Raw genomic sequence first — 6,785 nt, forward strand, 5'->3', positions numbered from 1 at the left:
GTGCCCCGCGCCGCCGCCCGCGGTGGCTCATTTGAATGAAGGGAAGGGGACCGCGCATCGCTGGCCCCGCAGGCGGTGCCCCGGAGCACTGTGGGATAGTGGCGGAGCGTGGAGGGGCGGGGGAAGGGAAGGCGAGCGCCCTCCACCGCCTCAGCGGGGCTCTCCCGCGCCGAGCCCGCCGCCCGGTGTTCTCCGTCAGGGCCCCCGTGGCCCCTCCCGGACAAACCCAGCGCCCCCGCCTGCCCCGGGGCCACCCAAGCCGCCCCCGGGTAGGAGGCCTCGTCTCACGGGGAGGCTCCGCCCGGGCCCTGTCACCCCCGAGGGCCGGCGGCGGGAGGGCGGTCGCGGCCCTGTGAAATGGCCTTGGTGGCTGAGGGGACCCTCAGCCCGCCCCGGGCCTGGGCTCTCACTATAGCTGTCCCTGGGCTGTAACGGTGACAGGATTTCACCCCGAAGAGGGAGGTGAGAAGGGTTTCCACCCTCAGAGGGCTATCGGCCCTCAGCAAGGAAGTAGGCAATGAGCCGCAGCCAGAACCGCAGGTCCTGAAATTAATTTTAGCTCCCTAACAAGAGCTGTACAGTGAAAAAATCTCTTTAAAAAAAAAAAGAAGAATTGTTCAGCTTGCTTGCAGTGAAAGAAGTTAGCACTGAAGGTGTGGGGTGGTAGAAAAACCCCTTCAAATGAATACTTGCAAACAGCTAAGTGGTCTAAAAAGCGTGGATTCGGTCTCACTGGAGGCCCGTACCACATCCACTCAAGTGGCAGCAGGGAGGGCTTACAAAGGTGCGGTTACCGGGTAGTTTAAATCATAGGGCTGAGCCTGAAAGACAGCGCAGCGATTGTCCAGTACCAAGTGTGGCATTTTGGCCCAGCTCTGAAGGTTCCAAGTCTCTGCCAGCAAACCTGAGCGTTACCTGTCTGCTTCTTAGAGAGAGATGGCATTGCACAACTCTGGAAAGAGATGGGTCCACAATGCGTTTGTCTGGGCTTGCTGCTGAAGGCGGTACTAGGAATGGAGATAGAGGTGGCTGACATTGAGCCTCTTTCCTAGACTCTAATGTTGCGCTAACGATGTCTTCCAACAGGTTTCTTCTATTCAAAAAAGGCAAACCTGAGTGCCAACACTGTGTCGATCACTATCTCATGGCTTCTTACCCCACGTGGCCTGGAAATGGAGACTGCAGGCAGCTGACACTGCACTGAGTCCGGGTGAAGAGCAGCTGAACAATAAATAGGTCATTTTTTTTCCCCTCCCTCCCCCTTGTTTTCTGACTGAGGTGCTGGTTCATGCCTGGGAGAAAATGATGAGCTTTTTCATTGCCTTTATCATGCCGTTCTCAGATCTCCAGCTACCAGCCTGAGACGTGTTTCTGTGCTCTGCACCTTGTGGTAGCTACTGATGTCTCTCCCCCCGAGAAAAAGATGTCAGTGGAATCACTGGCACCATCCTGACCACAGTTCTTCATGGACTCAGCTTAAGGATTTGTGTCATGAACAAAACCTATTTTTTAAATTGTGGAGCCTGTGACACTCTTACACGGGTAAACAGTTTGTGCACGTCAACCCTGACCCATCAGATTTATCTAGGAAGATCTAGGAACTGGGTTGACTACACACGGATGCAAAGCTAGAGAAAAAGCTACTTCTCATTTGTTCTTCATATGGAAAGACAAAGGAGAAGGCTTTGCATGGTATGGACTACCTGGGGTCCCTTGTTCTAGCTGATGTGTTGTGGGGCCAGTTCCAAACATAGGACCCAAGCCTGGAACTTGCAAGCTTTAGGATAAAATGCTGTTGATTTTCCTTCTGCTGTTTCTGTAGTAGCCACTATGGTGGGTAAGTATCTTCTAGGATGTGACTACCTGGCTATAGTAGCCCCTTTCTGCTCTGTGCAGTGTAGTTTTTAATTTTTGTGAGGGAGAATTGCTCCCTCACAAAATGTCATTTGTGAGGAAATGTCATTTGGGAGGAAAAGTAGAAATGAGATGGTGGGGGCTGAATGGAGCATCCTGAGAAGGAAGTAACTGGGTTTTAGGGATGTTTTGCTTGTGTGAGAGCAGTTCCTAAATCATATTCCATCAGAAAGTACATACCCAGAGAGAAGTCAAGCAGGGAAGGCCCGTCAGCAGATGGTAACCTCGCCGTTTTTGTTCTTTGCCGGCGTAAGTGATTCCCAGATGAGTTGTGGGACCAGCACAGGTGTGGCTGGTGCCTTGCAGTTGCCCGCCTGGTCTCTAGGGCTGTCCCAGCACGCCTATCTGAACTGTAATATTTCGGCAAGGAAACAATCAACCCTTTGAAGTGACAACTGACTGGGCAGCAGCTGAATGATGCTGATTCTTTATTTTTTAGCAGAGGTTAAGAAGGCTATCACCTAGGAGCCTAGGCGGCATCAAAGCCCTGCTTTGCTGGGCACTATGTGCAAGTGGACAAGAGGGACAATTTTTACCCTAGAAAATGTGCAATCTAAAAACCGTAGAATAATCGAGGCGATGAAGACGGGACTGTGCTATGAAGCGCATGACAAAAGTGCACACTTGGCTTGGTAGCATCCGTCCTGACCAGAGGTGAGCAAATTTTCCTTGGCTGCTTCTCACCCAGCCCTTAGGCGATGATGAGTTTGTGATGCTGGGACCCCAGGAGTGCTCCTGCGTTCTGCTCGGGAGGAAAGTGAAAGCTTTGGATGTTTCCTCCTCGCTGTTGGTCCTGGGAGGCTGCTGGTGGTGCTTTCTGGATCTGGGAATGATACGAGGAGCCTGTCGGACTACCTGGGCTCTGATCAAGAATAGCAAGGGGAGCCAGCCCCAAGAATGGGCCTAAACACCCCTCGTCATGAGAGTAAAAAGAGGGCACGTGGTGAGATGCAGAGAAGGAAAAGAAGGGCAAGGAGCAGAAGGTTGGGCTTGTTGGCACCGTCTCTCTCAATCTATCCCTGATTTAGCCCAGAATTTCAGCATTTCTGCTGTCTGTATAGAGAGCAGGGAAGTCTGAGGCTGTCTCAGCGAGATATCCACCATCCAGCCTATCGGTCTGTGCTTTCTAGCACAGCAATTCCCAGAGGAGTCTCCAGCCTCTGCATAACGACGCTCACTGGCACGGTAACGTCTGCCCTGTCACGTCAGGGCCCTGGGCGGAGGTGGGATCAGTGGGAAGGACTGTATGTGGAGGCAGTTTCCGAAGCTGGAGGCAGGACACGAGACAGGGAAACGGAGGTGGAGTTGGCAGGGGAACACACTGACTTCCAACACAATGGCTTCCAACGATGGAAGAGAAGAACTGCAGATGAAGAGTTTGGGCAGAACACTGAAGAATATTCCTCGTGGAGGAACCCACCCTGCGAAAGATGCTGTGTTAGAGGTCATGAAAACCGTCATCTGCCCAATAATTTGATGGGAGTGATACCGATCTCTAAAATAAAGGTGAACTGAGCAAGCCTCGTGCATGTGCAGAGAAATCAGTTAGGGTTTCATCTACAGGAGAGAGGGTTTTGCATTGGAGAGAAGCTTCTCTGTCTTTCTCCTGTGTGGTTCTGCTTGTTAACTTTTCTTGTCACATAAGAGCCCCTCTGTCCCTTCCCATCCGTATCCGATCATGAAGAACTCGACGTAGAGCTCAGGCTACAGGTCACCACCTTGCTCTCACAGGGGCTCCGTGGCCAAAGCTCTTTTTATACTCCTTTCTCACAAAGGCTGATGTCACCTTATTAAAGTTCAAAAACCTTAGTCCTTGGAAATGCAAACGCTTTGGGTAGAGCCGAGTGATGAGGTGTGCCCCCTTCAGCAGAACGGCTCTTTCGTTTAATCCAGAGGTGTGGATCGCACGGCTTGTACAGCTGCACAGAGCCGTTAGGTAAAGACGATGTATGTTAGAATGCTGTTTTCACTCGGTCTAGCCTGAGCTTCAACCAGTCATGGTGGGATTTTGTCAGCTAGTTTGGGAAACCGGGGAAGGAACAACCAGAAACTCCACAGATATCGAAAACGCCATCAACCGGCCGATAGCCTGGCTAGCAGCTCTCCCTGTTACAGGCAGGCTGTGTTATCCTCGTCCACGTTGCCAGGATTTTAGGATTCCATGGCTAACTGTGCCATAGATGGAGTTACATTTCTAGATTTCTTGTGTAACTGGAAAGCTGAACTAGTGGGTGAACTTGTACCACAACACTGGATATAGGCTACTTAGGGAATACATCACTTGCTTAGTGCTTGAGCTCTGCAGCTTGAGGATGCTGAGCAAGAAGGCATGAGCTTAAGTAAAATGAAATTATTAACCCTCTGGGTTAAAGGCTATCATACTACTACAGAAAAACTTAAAAATAGGTACAGAACCCAGAAAGGGAGTTACTATTCATCTCTAGGGGTGATTGTTATGAAGATGAACTTAAGGTTTTCTCTTAGAACCATAAAAGCCATTTTAAATAAACATTCTTCAAATTTCCTTCTAGGGCTAACATTTGATAATATACCCGCACAGGAATGTAGCAACCAAAGACAGTCGAAGCTGGTAGAACAAAAATACTGTGAGGGTATAGGCTAGATTGGAATACAGGATGCAGAAAGGTGAGGAGTTGAAATGGAAGAAAAAGCATTTGCATTGAGCAATAATACAATTTATTTGTTAACATATTAAGGTACCTTCCTACAGAATTCGCCTCTTAATTCACTGCCAGTACCGTTGCTCACTTACCTTAATTTAGCAGCAAACGGGGGAAAGTCTGCATGAGGCAAAGGGTTCGCTTTTGTCACGCGGCTTCATTTAACATTCCCCAGGTCAACCCAAAAACGTGACGTTTGAGGCACAGCTGAAATATTTTGCCACTTACAATTGTTCAAGACTAGTAGCTCTAAAACAATCTGAAATTAGGAACTTTGGGGCGTGGAATTACAGATTCGAAGATACTACACCCTAGCTCTTCCCTGCACTAGGCTGGTTCACGGGAGGCCGTGCTTTCTCCTTTCTCCACCGCACGTAACACGGGAGAGCCGTGCTGTCCCTCCAGCAGAAGCCCTGTGTGGGAAGCCTGGCTCTCGCTGCTCAAATCGCTCCTGGCTATTTAGAGAGCACCCCTGTCCTAACAGCCGCTTGCTCATCAAAACAGCTCTAACCTCCGTGTAGGCGGGCATGTAATACACTGAACAGACCTCGAACTCCTCTTCCTCACCCTACACCAATGTGAAGATATTCACGCTGTTGCAGCCGCGGAGTTCACGAGGAATAAAAAAAACGTTGCAAAAGAGAAGACAAGCTACAGCCACCAACCTTTCAGAAATACATATATACAGCACGGAAACAGGAAACATAACAAAACAAAATATACTTTATTAAAATTAAGCATGTTAGCACCTCAGTGTAACCTGGAGAAGTCGAAGAGTCCAGCAGTTAACCAGTCCAGCAGGCCGAATGGCTGAACGTCCTGAAGTGCATTCCAATGGTAGAAAAAGTACCACGACTGTTACGACACGCACGTTCTCAAGAAGCTAGGACGCACAACCGGTCTCGTTTGTAAGGAGAGACGTTGTGCTGCCTATTGTCTTGATGGGAGCATATAGATCTGCTGGACCAATTACATATGTTAAATCAGATGGTGTAGCAGGTATCTGCTTTCCCTACAAAAAAAAAAAAACAAACCAAAACAAACCAAACCAACAAACAAACAAAATCGCTGCTTACTTGACTCGCAGGAAAATCAGTATACCACGGAGCTGAAGTTAGGAGCTACATATCAGATTGGAAAAAATAAATTAAAATGAAATAATGGGAAATACTTAGTACATGAATAGGCCTGTAGTATCCTTACAGTTGACCATCCAACTCAGTACACACGTTAATAGAAAAATGACCCATGCATCACATAGCAGGCTGTGACAACCAATGCCTTTAGCTGAACGGGCTACATGATCAATAGATAAACCTCCAGCTACCAAATCCCACTGTGCCCCTTTGTTCCGTCATACAGAGTATCGAAGCCGACAGTTGTAAAGCTACGTTAGCCAGTGTTACAAAGATTACAATATTTTCAAACTAAAGATACTTTTTACATTTAGAAAATACTTCTATAAAATTTAGTAAAACTGACATCCCGACCTACCGAGTGTAACGCACTCTGATTACAGGAGAAAGATCTCACGGACCCAGAAGCCGCCTGGGCGTTCCTCCCTCGAATGTAATTATGGGCACACTGTGGTGAACTGCCTTTTGTTTTCAACATCCATCGCTATCGAAGCCGTACCCCCCAAGCACGCGTCGCCATAGAGCTATGCAGGTGCACCAGATACCCTCCTCTTCCTCCTCCTCCTCCTCCTCCTCAGCGCTGAGGTATCTGTTCCACCGGCTAACCTGGAAGTACACATTCAAGCCTTGCTACCCTCACTCCACCCTCTTTCTAGCCAACGTCGATTTGGTTTCCTGTTGCTGAAAGTGAGGGGACTAATGCTGGCTAGAAACAGAAACTACACAATCATTCCACATCGATTTGTTACAATACTCTTAAATCTCGGTTTAGAACACGCAAGCACGTACATTAGGCAAGACCTTACTGAAACAGATTATTAGTCATGCCAACTAGTTTAGGATTAGACAGCAAGGGTTTGCAACCACTGCAGATAAACTCGCTTCGCTTCTGTTTCATCCCGGTTCTTTGAACGAAAGCCAAGGATTTGAATTCCGCCGTGTTACAAAGCCTCCGTTTCATGAGAGGGAGTTCTTAAGCCAATGAGATAAACTACAGCCGTCAAATGCCACCGGGTTCTTTGTACCAGATCGTAATCCTTACTAGTGTTGAGAG

Source organism: Gymnogyps californianus, chromosome 12 (assembly GCF_018139145.2).
Source record: "Gymnogyps californianus isolate 813 chromosome 12, ASM1813914v2, whole genome shotgun sequence".
NCBI lineage: Eukaryota > Metazoa > Chordata > Aves > Accipitriformes > Cathartidae > Gymnogyps > Gymnogyps californianus.